Source organism: Limanda limanda, chromosome 5, assembly GCF_963576545.1.
Source record: "Limanda limanda chromosome 5, fLimLim1.1, whole genome shotgun sequence".
Lineage (NCBI taxonomy): Eukaryota > Metazoa > Chordata > Actinopteri > Pleuronectiformes > Pleuronectidae > Limanda > Limanda limanda.
This window is the reverse complement of record NC_083640.1, coordinates 27855849-27868726: the sequence shown is the minus strand read 5'-3', so window position 1 is coordinate 27868726 and position 12878 is coordinate 27855849. Positions and strand designations below refer to the sequence as shown.

The window sequence follows — 12878 nt, the reverse complement described above, 5'->3', positions numbered from 1 at the left end:
GCACAGGGTGAACAACAGTAGAAGGGCAGTAACAAATATCTACAGTGTAGTGCCTTAAGTAAAAAATTAAATGCTGGATGTGGTGTACACACAATGAAAAAAAGCTCACCAACAATTGACTAAGACCAAAACACATCTTACTGTATAAAGTTGCTTTTCTATTTCAAATCTCAGGGGTTCAAGACCCTTTGTGCTTTAAAATAGCATGTTATTGTTCACTACTTGGAGAGGAATCTGGCAATAACAGTGAGAGATCAAACACAAGGCTGTTTTTTTGATGAAATGGTATTGCATTCGTTACAAACAACTGGCCAGTATGGGGCTTGAACCCATGACCTTGGCGTTATTAGCACCACGCTCTGACCATCTGAGCTAACCGGCCACAACGTAGTGAAGAGAACTAAGACCACGTGGCCTAATGGACAAGGCGTCTGACTTTGAATCAGAAGATTGAGGATTCGAGTCCCTTTGTGGTTGAATGTTCCACAATTTACACAAATATCTACATTGTAGTGCCTTAAGTAAAAATGAAATGCTGGATGTGGTGTACACACAATGAAAAAAAACTCACCAACAATTGACTAAGACCAAAACACATCTTACTGTATAAAGTTGCTTTTCTATTTCAAATCTCAGGGGTTCAAGACCCTTTGTGCTTTAAAATAGCATATTATTGTTCACAACTTGGGGAGGATATTGGCAATAATAGTGAAAGAACAAACACACATGTTTTTTTTGGTGAAATGCCATTGCATTCGTCACAAACAACTGGCCAGTATGGGGATTGAACCCATGACCTTGGCTTTATTAGCACCACGCTCTGACCATCTGAGCTAACCGGCCACAATGTAGTGAAGAGAACTAAGACCACGTGGCCTAATGGACAAGGCGTCTGACTTTGAATCAGAAGATTGAGGATTCGAGTCACTTTGTGGTTGAATGTTCCACAATTTACACAAATATCTACATTGTAGTGCCTTAAGTAAAAATGAAATGCTGGATGTGGTGTACACACAATGAAAAAAAGCTCACCAACAATTGACTAAGACCAAAACGCATCTTACTGTATAAAGTTGCTTTTCTATTTCAAATCTCAGGGGTTCAAGACCCTTTGTGCTTTAAATTGCATATTATTGTTCACAACTTGGGGAGGATATTGGCAATAATAGTGAAAGAACAAACACAAATGGTTTTTTTGGTGAAATGCCATTGCATTCGTCACAAACAACTGGCCAGTATGGGGACTGAACCCATGACCTTGACGTTATTAGCACCACGCTCTGACCATCTGAGCTAACCGGCCACAAACTAAGCAAAAATAGACTCCATTCATTTGTCCAGTGTTCATTTTGCACAGGGTGAACAACAGTAGAAGGGCAGTAACAAATATCTACAGTGTAGTGCCTTAAGTAAAAAATTAAATGCTGGATGTGGTGTACACACAATGAAAAAAAACTCACCAACAATTGACTAAGACCAAAACACATCTTACTGTATAAAGTTGCTTTTCTATTTCAAATCTCAGGGGTTCAAGACCCTTTGTGCTTTAAAATAGCATATTATTGTTCACAACTTGGGGAGGATACTGGCAATAATAGCAAAAGAACAAACACACATGTTTTTTTTGGTGGAATGCCATTGCATTCGTTACTGACCATCTGAGCTAACCGGCCACAAACTATGTGAAAATAGACTCCATTCATTTGTCCAGTGTTCATTTTGCACAGGGTGAACAACAGTAGAAGGGCAGGAACAAATATCTACAGTGTAGTGCCTTAAGTAAAAAATTAAATGCTGGATGTGGTGTACACACAATGAAAAAAAGCTCACCAACAATTGACTAAGACCAAAACACATCTTACTGTATAAAGTTGCTTTTCTATTTCAAATCTCAGGGGTTCAAGACCCTTTGTGCTTTAAAATAGCATGTTACTGTTCACTACTTGGAGAGGAATCTGGCAATAACAGTGAGAGATCAAACACAAGGCTGTTTTTTTGATGAAATGGTATTGCATTCGTTACAAACAACTGGCCAGTATGGGGCTTGAACCCATGACCTTGGCGTTATTAGCACCACGCTCTGACCATCTGAGCTAACCGGCCACAATATAGTGAGGATAGACTCCATTTATTATTCCACTGTTCCTTTTGCACAGGGAAAACCACAGTAGAAGTGCAGTATGATTTAGTAAACGACTCACTATGCCTTATTGAGATATTTTGTACACATACACATGGTTACAAAAAACGTATATAAAGTAAGATATTTCATGGATCAATCTTTCGGTCATGTATTTAAATTCAGAGAAGCTTTAATCAATGATTGGATCGCTCTACGTTAAACCTGACAACAGAGCACTAAGACCACGTGGCCTAATGGACAAGGCGTCTGACTTCGAATCAGAAGATTGAGGGTTCGAGTCCCTTCGTGGTTGAATGTTCCTCAATGTACAAAAATATCTACATTGTAGTGCCTTAAGTAAAAAATTAAATGCTGGATGTGGTGTACAGACAATGAAAAAAAGCTCACCAACAATTGACTAAGGCCAAAACACATCTTACTGTATAAAGTTGCTTTTCTATTTAAACTCTCATGGGTTCAAGACCCTTTGTGCTTTAAAATAGCATGTTATTGTTCACTACTTGGAGAGGAATCTGGCAATAACAGTGAGAGATCAAACACAAGGCTGTTTTTTTGATGAAATGGCATTGCATTCGTTACAAACAACTGGCCAGTATGGGGCTTGAACCGATGACCTTGGCGTTATTAGCATCACGCTCTGACCATCTGAGCTAACCGGCCACAATATAGTGAGGATAGACTCCATTTATTATTCCACTGTTCCTTTTGCACAGGGAAAACCACAGTAGAAGTGCAGTATGATTTAGTAAACGACTCACTATGCCTTATTGAGATATTTTGTACACATACACATGGTTACAAAAAACGTATATAAAGTAAGATATTTCATGGATCAATCTTTCGGTCATGTATTTAAATTCAGAGAAGCTTTAATCAATGATTGGATCGCTCTACGTTAAACCTGACAACAGAGCACTAAGACCACGTGGCCTAATGGACAAGGCGTCTGACTTCGAATCAGAAGATTGAGGGTTCGAGTCCCTTCGTGGTTGAATGTTCCTCAATGTACAAAAATATCTACATTGTAGTGCCTTAAGTAAAAAATTAAATGCTGGATGTGGTGTACAGACAATGAAAAAAAGCTCACCAACAATTGACTAAGGCCAAAACACATCTTACTGTATAAAGTTGCTTTTCTATTTAAACTCTCATGGGTTCAAGACCCTTTGTGCTTTAAAATAGCATGTTATTGTTCACTACTTGGAGAGGAATCTGGCAATAACAGTGAGAGATCAAACACAAGGCTGTTTTTTTGATGAAATGGCATTGCATTCGTTACAAACAACTGGCCAGTATGGGGCTTGAACCCATGACCTTGGCGTTATTAGCACCACGCTCTGACCATCTGAGCTAACCGGCCACAACGTAGTGAAGAGAACTAAGACCACGTGGCCTAATGGACAAGGCGTCTGACTTTGAATCAGAAGATTGAGGATTCGAGTCCCTTTGTGGTTGAATGTTCCACAATTTACACAAATATCTACATTGTAGTGCCTTAAGTAAAAATGAAATGCTGGATGTGGTGTACACACAATGAAAAAAAGCTCACCAACAATTGACTAAGACCAAAACGCATCTTACTGTATAAAGTTGCTTTTCTATTTCAAATCTCAGGGGTTCAAGACCCTTTGTGCTTTAAATTGCATATTATTGTTCACAACTTGGGGAGGATATTGGCAATAATAGTGAAAGAACAAACACAAATGGTTTTTTTGGTGAAATGCCATTGCATTCGTCACAAACAACTGGCCAGTATGGGGATTGAACCCATGACCTTGGCGTTATTAGCACCACGCTCTGACCATCTGAGCTAACCGGCCACAAACTAAGCAAAAATAGACTCCATTCATTTGTCCAGTGTTCATTTTGCACAGGGTGAACAACAGTAGAAGGGCAGTAACAAATATCTACAGTGTAGTGCCTTAAGTAAAAAATTAAATGCTGGATGTGGTGTACACACAATGAAAAAAAACTCACCAACAATTGACTAAGACCAAAACACATCTTACTGTATAAAGTTGCTTTTCTATTTCAAATCTCAGGGGTTCAAGACCCTTTGTGCTTTAAAATAGCATATTATTGTTCACAACTTGGGGAGGATACTGGCAATAATAGCAAAAGAACAAACACACATGTTTTTTTTGGTGGAATGCCATTGCATTCGTTACTGACCATCTGAGCTAACCGGCCACAAACTAAGTGAAAATAGACTCCATTCATTTGTCCAGTGTTCATTTTGCACAGGGTGAACAACAGTAGAAGGGCAGTAACAAATATCTACAGTGTAGTGCCTTAAGTAAAAAATTAAATGCTGGATGTGGTGTACACACAATGAAAAAAAGCTCACCAACAATTGACTAAGACCAAAACACATCTTACTGTATAAAGTTTGCTTTCTATTTCAAATCTCAGGGGTTCAAGACCCTTTGTGCTTTAAAATAGCATGTTATTGTTCACTACTTGGAGAGGAATCTGGCAATAACAGTGACAGATCAAACACAAGGCTGTTTTTTTGATGAAATGGTATTGCATTCGTTACAAACAACTGGCCAGTATGGGGCTTGAACCCATGACCTTGGCGTTATTAGCACCACGCTCTGACCATCTGAGCTAACCGGCCACAATATAGTGAGGATAGACTCCATTTATTATTCCACTGTTCCTTTTGCACAGGGAAAACCACAGTAGAAGTGCAGTATGATTTAGTAAACGACTCACTATGCCTCATTGAGATATTTTGTACACATACACATGGTTACAAAAAACGTATATAAAGTAAGATATTTCATGGATCAATCTTTCGGTCATGTATTTAAATTCAGAGAAGCTTTAATCAATGATTGGATCGCTCTACGTTAAACCTGACAACAGAGCACTAAGACCACGTGGCCTAATGGACAAGGCGTCTGACTTCGAATCAGAAGATTGAGGGTTCGAGTCCCTTCGTGGTTGAATGTTCCTCAATGTACAAAAATATCTACATTGTAGTGCCTTAAGTAAAAAATTAAATGCTGGATGTGGTGTACAGACAATGAAAAAAAGCTCACCAACAATTGACTAAGGCCAAAACACATCTTACTGTATAAAGTTGCTTTTCTATTTAAACTCTCATGGGTTCAAGACCCTTTGTGCTTTAAAATAGCATGTTATTGTTCACTACTTGGAGAGGAATCTGGCAATAACAGTGAGAGATCAAACACAAGGCTGTTTTTTTGATGAAATGGCATTGCATTCGTTACAAACAACTGGCCAGTATGGGGCTTGAACCGATGACCTTGGCGTTATTAGCACCACGCTCTGACCATCTGAGCTAACCTGCCACAACGTAGTGAAGAGAACTAAGACCACGTGGCCTAATGGACAAGGCGTCTGACTTTGAATCAGAAGATTGAGGATTCGAGTCCCTTTGTGGTTGAATGTTCCACAATTTACACAAATATCTACATTGTAGTGCCTTAAGTAAAAATGAAATGCTGGATGTGGTGTACACACAATGAAAAAAAGCTCACCAACAATTGACTAAGACCAAAACGCATCTTACTGTATAAAGTTGCTTTTCTATTTCAAATCTCAGGGGTTCAAGACCCTTTGTGCTTTAAATTGCATATTATTGTTCATAACTTGGGGAGGATATTGGCAATAATAGTGAAAGAACAAACATACATGTTTTTTTTGGTGAAATGCCATTGCATTCGTCACAAACAACTGGCCAGTATGGGGATTGAACCCATGACCTTGGCGTTATTAGCACCACGCTCTGACCATCTGAGCTAACCGGCCACAAACTAAGTGAAAATAGACTCCATTCATTTGTCCAGTGTTCATTTTGCACAGGGTGAACAACAGTAGAAGGGCAGTAACAAATATCTACAGTGTAGTGCCTTAAGTAAAAAATTAAATGCTGGATGTGGTGTACACACAATGAAAAAAAGCTCACCAACAATTGACTAAGACCAAAACACATCTTACTGTATAAAGTTGCTTTTCTATTTCAAATCTCAGGGGTTCAAGACCCTTTGTGCTTTAAATTGCATATTATTGTTCACAACTTGGGGAGGATATTGGCAATAATAGTGAAAGAACAAACACAAATGGTTTTTTTGGTGAAATGCCATTGCATTCGTCACAAACAACTGGCCAGTATGGGGCTTGAACCCATGACCTTGGCGTTATTAGCACCACGCTCTGACCATCTGAGCTAACCGGCCACAATATAGTGAGGATAGACTCCATTTATTATTCCACTGTTCCTTTTGCACAGGGAAAACCACAGTAGAAGTGCAGTATGATTTAGTAAACGACTCACTATGCCTTATTGAGATATTTTGTACACATACACATGGTTACAAAAAACGTATATAAAGTAAGATATTTCATGGATCAATCTTTCGGTCATGTATTTAAATTCAGAGAAGCTTTAATCAATGATTGGATCGCTCTACGTTAAACCTGACAACAGAGCACTAAGACCACGTGGCCTAATGGACAAGGCGTCTGACTTCGAATCAGAAGATTGAGGGTTCGAGTCCCTTCGTGGTTGAATGTTCCTCAATGTACAAAAATATCTACATTGTAGTGCCTTAAGTAAAAAATTAAATGCTGGATGTGGTGTACACACAATGAAAAAAAGCTCACCAACAATTGACTAAGACCAAAACACATCTCACTGTATAAAGTTGCTTTTCTATTTAAAATCTCAGGGGTTCAAGACCCTTTGTGCTTTAAAATAGCATGTTATTGTTCACAACTTGGGGAGGATACAGGCAATAACAGTGAGAGATCAAACACAAGGCTATTTTTTTGATGAAATGGCATTGCATTCGTTACAAACAACTGGCCAGTATGGGGCTTGAACCCATGACCTTGGCGTTATTAGCACCACGCTCTGACCATCTGAGCTAACCGGCCACAATGTAGTGAAGAGAACTAAGACCACGTGGCCTAATGGACAAGGCGTCTGACTTTGAATCAGAAGATTGAGGATTCGAGTCCCTTTGTGGTTGAATGTTCCACAATTTACACAAATATCTACATTGTAGTGCCTTAAGTAAAAATGAAATGCTGGATGTGGTGTACACACAATGAAAAAAAGCTCACCAACAATTGACTAAGACCAAAACGCATCTTACTGTATAAAGTTGCTTTTCTATTTCAAATCTCAGGGGTTCAAGACCCTTTGTGCTTTAAATTGCATATTATTGTTCATAACTTGGGGAGGATATTGGCAATAATAGTGAAAGAACAAACATACATGTTTTTTTTGGTGAAATGCCATTGCATTCGTCACAAACAACTGGCCAGTATGGGGATTGAACCCATGACCTTGGCGTTATTAGCACCATGCTCTGACCATCTGAGCTAACCGGCCACAAAATAAGTGAAAATAGACTCCATTCATTTGTCCAGTGTTCATTTTGCACAGGGTGAACAACAGTAAAAGGGCAGTAACAAATATCTACAGTGTAGTGCCTTAAGTAAAAAATTAAATGCTGGATGTGGTGTACACACAATGAAAAAAAGCTCACCAACAATTGACTAAGACCAAAACACATCTTACTGTATAAAGTTGCTTTTCTATTTAAACTCTCATGGGTTCAAGACCCTTTGTGCTTTAAAATAGCATGTTATTGTTCACTACTTGGAGAGGAATCTGGCAATAACAGTGAGAGATCAAACACAAGGCTGTTTTTTTGATGAAATGGCATTGCATTCGTTACAAACAACTGGCCAGTATGGGGCTTGAACCCATGACCTTGGCGTTATTAGCACCACGCTCTGACCATCTGAGCTAACCGGCCACAATATAGTGAGGATAGACTCCATTTATTATTCCACTGTTCCTTTTGCACAGGGAAAACCACAGTAGAAGTGCAGTATGATTTAGTAAACGACTCACTATGCCTTATTGAGATATTTTGTACACATACACATGGTTACAAAAAACGTATATAAAGTAAGATATTTCATGGATCAATCTTTCGGTCATGTATTTAAATTCAGAGAAGCTTTAATCAATGATTGGATCGCTCTACGTTAAACCTGACAACAGAGCACTAAGACCACGTGGCCTAATGGACAAGGCGTCTGACTTCGAATCAGAAGATTGAGGGTTCGAGTCCCTTCGTGGTTGAATGTTCCTCAATGTACAAAAATATCTACATTGTAGTGCCTTAAGTAAAAAATTAAATGCTGGATGTGGTGTACACACAATGAAAAAAAGCTCACCAACAATTGACTAAGACCAAAACACATCTCACTGTATAAAGTTGCTTTTCTATTTAAAATCTCATGGGTTCAAGACCCTTTGTGCTTTAAAATAGCATGTTATTGTTCACAACTTGGGGAGGATACAGGCAATAACAGTGAGAGATCAAACACAAGGCTATTTTTTTGATGAAATGGCATTGCATTCGTTACAAACAACTGGCCAGTATGGGGCTTGAACCCATGACCTTGGCGTTATTAGCACCACGCTCTGACCATCTGAGCTAACCGGCCACAATGTAGTGAAGAGAACTAAGACCACGTGGCCTAATGGACAAGGCGTCTGACTTTGAATCAGAAGATTGAGGATTCGAGTCCCTTTGTGGTTGAATGTTCCACAATTTACACAAATATCTACATTGTAGTGCCTTAAGTAAAAATGAAATGCTGGATGTGGTGTACACACAATGAAAAAAAGCTCACCAACAATTGACTAAGACCAAAACGCATCTTACTGTATAAAGTTGCTTTTCTATTTCAAATCTCAGGGGTTCAAGACCCTTTGTGCTTTAAATTGCATATTATTGTTCATAACTTGGGGAGGATATTGGCAATAATAGTGAAAGAACAAACATACATGTTTTTTTTGGTGAAATGCCATTGCATTCGTCACAAACAACTGGCCAGTATGGGGATTGAACCCATGACCTTGGCGTTATTAGCACCATGCTCTGACCATCTGAGCTAACCGGCCACAAACTAAGCAAAAATAGACTCCATTCATTTGTCCAGTGTTCATTTTGCACAGGGTGAACAACAGTAGAAGGGCAGTAACAAATATCTACAGTGTAGTGCCTTAAGTAAAAAATTAAATGCTGGATGTGGTGTACACACAATGAAAAAAAACTCACCAACAATTGACTAAGACCAAAACACATCTTACTGTATAAAGTTGCTTTTCTATTTCAAATCTCAGGGGTTCAAGACCCTTTGTGCTTTAAAATAGCATATTATTGTTCACAACTTGGGGAGGATACTGGCAATAATAGCAAAAGAACAAACACACATGTTTTTTTTGGTGGAATGCCATTGCATTCGTTACTGACCATCTGAGCTAACCGGCCACAAACTAAGTGAAAATAGACTCCATTCATTTGTCCAGTGTTCATTTTGCACAGGGTGAACAACAGTAGAAGGGCAGTAACAAATATCTACAGTGTAGTGCCTTAAGTAAAAAATTAAATGCTGGATGTGGTGTACACACAATGAAAAAAAGCTCACCAACAATTGACTAAGACCAAAACACATCTTACTGTATAAAGTTTGCTTTCTATTTCAAATCTCAGGGGTTCAAGACCCTTTGTGCTTTAAAATAGCATGTTATTGTTCACTACTTGGAGAGGAATCTGGCAATAACAGTGACAGATCAAACACAAGGCTGTTTTTTTGATGAAATGGTATTGCATTCGTTACAAACAACTGGCCAGTATGGGGCTTGAACCCATGACCTTGGCGTTATTAGCACCACGCTCTGACCATCTGAGCTAACCGGCCACAATATAGTGAGGATAGACTCCATTTATTATTCCACTGTTCCTTTTGCACAGGGAAAACCACAGTAGAAGTGCAGTATGATTTAGTAAACGACTCACTATGCCTCATTGAGATATTTTGTACACATACACATGGTTACAAAAAACGTATATAAAGTAAGATATTTCATGGATCAATCTTTCGGTCATGTATTTAAATTCAGAGAAGCTTTAATCAATGATTGGATCGCTCTACGTTAAACCTGACAACAGAGCACTAAGACCACGTGGCCTAATGGACAAGGCGTCTGACTTCGAATCAGAAGATTGAGGGTTCGAGTCCCTTCGTGGTTGAATGTTCCTCAATGTACAAAAATATCTACATTGTAGTGCCTTAAGTAAAAAATTAAATGCTGGATGTGGTGTACAGACAATGAAAAAAAGCTCACCAACAATTGACTAAGGCCAAAACACATCTTACTGTATAAAGTTGCTTTTCTATTTAAACTCTCATGGGTTCAAGACCCTTTGTGCTTTAAAATAGCATGTTATTGTTCACTACTTGGAGAGGAATCTGGCAATAACAGTGAGAGATCAAACACAAGGCTGTTTTTTTGATGAAATGGCATTGCATTCGTTACAAACAACTGGCCAGTATGGGGCTTGAACCGATGACCTTGGCGTTATTAGCACCACGCTCTGACCATCTGAGCTAACCTGCCACAACGTAGTGAAGAGAACTAAGACCACGTGGCCTAATGGACAAGGCGTCTGACTTTGAATCAGAAGATTGAGGATTCGAGTCCCTTTGTGGTTGAATGTTCCACAATTTACACAAATATCTACATTGTAGTGCCTTAAGTAAAAATGAAATGCTGGATGTGGTGTACACACAATGAAAAAAAGCTCACCAACAATTGACTAAGACCAAAACGCATCTTACTGTATAAAGTTGCTTTTCTATTTCAAATCTCAGGGGTTCAAGACCCTTTGTGCTTTAAATTGCATATTATTGTTCACAACTTGGGGAGGATATTGGCAATAATAGTGAAAGAACAAACACAAATGGTTTTTTTGGTGAAATGCCATTGCATTCGTCACAAACAACTGGCCAGTATGGGGATTGAACCCATGACCTTGGCGTTATTAGCACCACGCTCTGACCATCTGAGCTAACCGGCCACAAACTAAGCAAAAATAGACTCCATTCATTTGTCCAGTGTTCATTTTGCACAGGGTGAACAACAGTAGAAGGGCAGTAACAAATATCTACAGTGTAGTGCCTTAAGTAAAAAATTAAATGCTGGATGTGGTGTACACACAATGAAAAAAAACTCACCAACAATTGACTAAGACCAAAACACATCTTACTGTATAAAGTTGCTTTTCTATTTCAAATCTCAGGGGTTCAAGACCCTTTGTGCTTTAAATTGCATATTATTGTTCACAACTTGGGGAGGATATTGGCAATAATAGTGAAAGAACAAACACAAATGGTTTTTTTGGTGAAATGCCATTGCATTCGTCACAAACAACTGGCCAGTATGGGGACTGAACCCATGACCTTGGCGTTATTAGCACCACTCTCTGACCATCTGAGCTAACCGGCCACAAACTAAGCAAAAATAGACTCCATTCATTTGTCCAGTGTTCATTTTGCACAGGGTGAACAACAGTAGAAGGGCAGTAACAAATATCTACAGTGTAGTGCCTTAAGTAAAAAATTAAATGCTGGATGTGGTGTACACACAATGAAAAAAAACTCACCAACAATTGACTAAGACCAAAACACATCTTACTGTATAAAGTTGCTTTTCTATTTCAAATCTCAGGGGTTCAAGACCCTTTGTGCTTTAAAATAGCATATTATTGTTCACAACTTGGGGAGGATACTGGCAATAATAGCAAAAGAACAAACACACATGTTTTTTTTGGTGGAATGCCATTGCATTCGTTACTGACCATCTGAGCTAACCGGCCACAAACTATGTGAAAATAGACTCCATTCATTTGTCCAGTGTTCATTTTGCACAGGGTGAACAACAGTAGAAGGGCAGGAACAAATATCTACAGTGTAGTGCCTTAAGTAAAAAATTAAATGCTGGATGTGGTGTACACACAATGAAAAAAAGCTCACCAACAATTGACTAAGACCAAAACACATCTTACTGTATAAAGTTGCTTTTCTATTTCAAATCTCAGGGGTTCAAGACCCTTTGTGCTTTAAAATAGCATGTTATTGTTCACTACTTGGAGAGGAATCTGGCAATAACAGTGAGAGATCAAACACAAGGCTGTTTTTTTGATGAAATGGTATTGCATTCGTTACAAACAACTGGCCAGTATGGGGCTTGAACCCATGACCTTGGCGTTATTAGCACCACGCTCTGACCATCTGAGCTAACCGGCCACAATATAGTGAGGATAGACTCCATTTATTATTCCACTGTTCCTTTTGCACAGGGAAAACCACAGTAGAAGTGCAGTATGATTTAGTAAACGACTCACTATGCCTTATTGAGATATTTTGTACACATACACATGGTTACAAAAAACGTATATAAAGTAAGATATTTCATGGATCAATCTTTCGGTCATGTATTTAAATTCAGAGAAGCTTTAATCAATGATTGGATCGCTCTACGTTAAACCTGACAACAGAGCACTAAGACCACGTGGCCTAATGGACAAGGCGTCTGACTTCGAATCAGAAGATTGAGGGTTCGAGTCCCTTCGTGGTTGAATGTTCCTCAATGTACAAAAATATCTACATTGTAGTGCCTTAAGTAAAAAATTAAATGCTGGATGTGGTGTACACACAATGAAAAAAAGCTCACCAACAATTGACTAAGACCAAAACACATCTCACTGTATAAAGTTGCTTTTCTATTTAAAATCTCAGGGGTTCAAGACCCTTTGTGCTTTAAAATAGCATGTTATTGTTCACAACTTGGGGAGGATACAGGCAATAACAGTGAGAGATCAAACACAAGGCTATT

General features: G+C 38.7%; 20 non-coding genes across 20 annotated transcripts; 7 read left to right on the top strand and 13 right to left on the bottom strand.

Moving 5' to 3' along the window:
- Window positions 1–308: 308 nt before the first annotated feature.
- On the bottom strand, window positions 309–382 carry trnai-aau (transfer RNA isoleucine (anticodon AAU)). Its single transcript has one exon. It is a non-coding gene; the product is annotated as a tRNA-Ile (tRNA).
- A 1647-nt stretch (window positions 383–2029) lies between these two features.
- Window positions 2030–2103, bottom strand: trnai-aau (transfer RNA isoleucine (anticodon AAU)). The gene has a single exon. It is a non-coding gene; the product is annotated as a tRNA-Ile (tRNA).
- Window positions 2104–2362: 259 nt separating this feature from the next.
- On the top strand, window positions 2363–2435 carry trnar-ucg (transfer RNA arginine (anticodon UCG)). The gene has a single exon. It is a non-coding gene; the product is annotated as a tRNA-Arg (tRNA).
- A 627-nt stretch (window positions 2436–3062) lies between these two features.
- Window positions 3063–3135, top strand: trnar-ucg (transfer RNA arginine (anticodon UCG)). The gene has a single exon. It is a non-coding gene; the product is annotated as a tRNA-Arg (tRNA).
- A 294-nt stretch (window positions 3136–3429) lies between these two features.
- Window positions 3430–3503, bottom strand: trnai-aau (transfer RNA isoleucine (anticodon AAU)). Its single transcript has one exon. It is a non-coding gene; the product is annotated as a tRNA-Ile (tRNA).
- Window positions 3504–3889: 386 nt separating this feature from the next.
- trnai-aau (transfer RNA isoleucine (anticodon AAU)) lies at window positions 3890–3963 on the bottom strand. The gene has a single exon. It is a non-coding gene; the product is annotated as a tRNA-Ile (tRNA).
- A 726-nt stretch (window positions 3964–4689) lies between these two features.
- On the bottom strand, window positions 4690–4763 carry trnai-aau (transfer RNA isoleucine (anticodon AAU)). The gene has a single exon. It is a non-coding gene; the product is annotated as a tRNA-Ile (tRNA).
- Window positions 4764–5022: 259 nt separating this feature from the next.
- On the top strand, window positions 5023–5095 carry trnar-ucg (transfer RNA arginine (anticodon UCG)). The gene has a single exon. It is a non-coding gene; the product is annotated as a tRNA-Arg (tRNA).
- A 754-nt stretch (window positions 5096–5849) lies between these two features.
- trnai-aau (transfer RNA isoleucine (anticodon AAU)) lies at window positions 5850–5923 on the bottom strand. The gene has a single exon. It is a non-coding gene; the product is annotated as a tRNA-Ile (tRNA).
- Window positions 5924–6277: 354 nt separating this feature from the next.
- On the bottom strand, window positions 6278–6351 carry trnai-aau (transfer RNA isoleucine (anticodon AAU)). The gene has a single exon. It is a non-coding gene; the product is annotated as a tRNA-Ile (tRNA).
- A 259-nt stretch (window positions 6352–6610) lies between these two features.
- trnar-ucg (transfer RNA arginine (anticodon UCG)) lies at window positions 6611–6683 on the top strand. Its single transcript has one exon. It is a non-coding gene; the product is annotated as a tRNA-Arg (tRNA).
- A 294-nt stretch (window positions 6684–6977) lies between these two features.
- Window positions 6978–7051, bottom strand: trnai-aau (transfer RNA isoleucine (anticodon AAU)). Its single transcript has one exon. It is a non-coding gene; the product is annotated as a tRNA-Ile (tRNA).
- An 816-nt stretch (window positions 7052–7867) lies between these two features.
- On the bottom strand, window positions 7868–7941 carry trnai-aau (transfer RNA isoleucine (anticodon AAU)). The gene has a single exon. It is a non-coding gene; the product is annotated as a tRNA-Ile (tRNA).
- A 259-nt stretch (window positions 7942–8200) lies between these two features.
- Window positions 8201–8273, top strand: trnar-ucg (transfer RNA arginine (anticodon UCG)). The gene has a single exon. It is a non-coding gene; the product is annotated as a tRNA-Arg (tRNA).
- Window positions 8274–8567: 294 nt separating this feature from the next.
- On the bottom strand, window positions 8568–8641 carry trnai-aau (transfer RNA isoleucine (anticodon AAU)). The gene has a single exon. It is a non-coding gene; the product is annotated as a tRNA-Ile (tRNA).
- Window positions 8642–9827: 1186 nt separating this feature from the next.
- On the bottom strand, window positions 9828–9901 carry trnai-aau (transfer RNA isoleucine (anticodon AAU)). Its single transcript has one exon. It is a non-coding gene; the product is annotated as a tRNA-Ile (tRNA).
- Window positions 9902–10160: 259 nt separating this feature from the next.
- trnar-ucg (transfer RNA arginine (anticodon UCG)) lies at window positions 10161–10233 on the top strand. Its single transcript has one exon. It is a non-coding gene; the product is annotated as a tRNA-Arg (tRNA).
- A 754-nt stretch (window positions 10234–10987) lies between these two features.
- Window positions 10988–11061, bottom strand: trnai-aau (transfer RNA isoleucine (anticodon AAU)). The gene has a single exon. It is a non-coding gene; the product is annotated as a tRNA-Ile (tRNA).
- A 1154-nt stretch (window positions 11062–12215) lies between these two features.
- trnai-aau (transfer RNA isoleucine (anticodon AAU)) lies at window positions 12216–12289 on the bottom strand. Its single transcript has one exon. It is a non-coding gene; the product is annotated as a tRNA-Ile (tRNA).
- A 259-nt stretch (window positions 12290–12548) lies between these two features.
- On the top strand, window positions 12549–12621 carry trnar-ucg (transfer RNA arginine (anticodon UCG)). Its single transcript has one exon. It is a non-coding gene; the product is annotated as a tRNA-Arg (tRNA).
- Window positions 12622–12878: the final 257 nt, after the last annotated feature.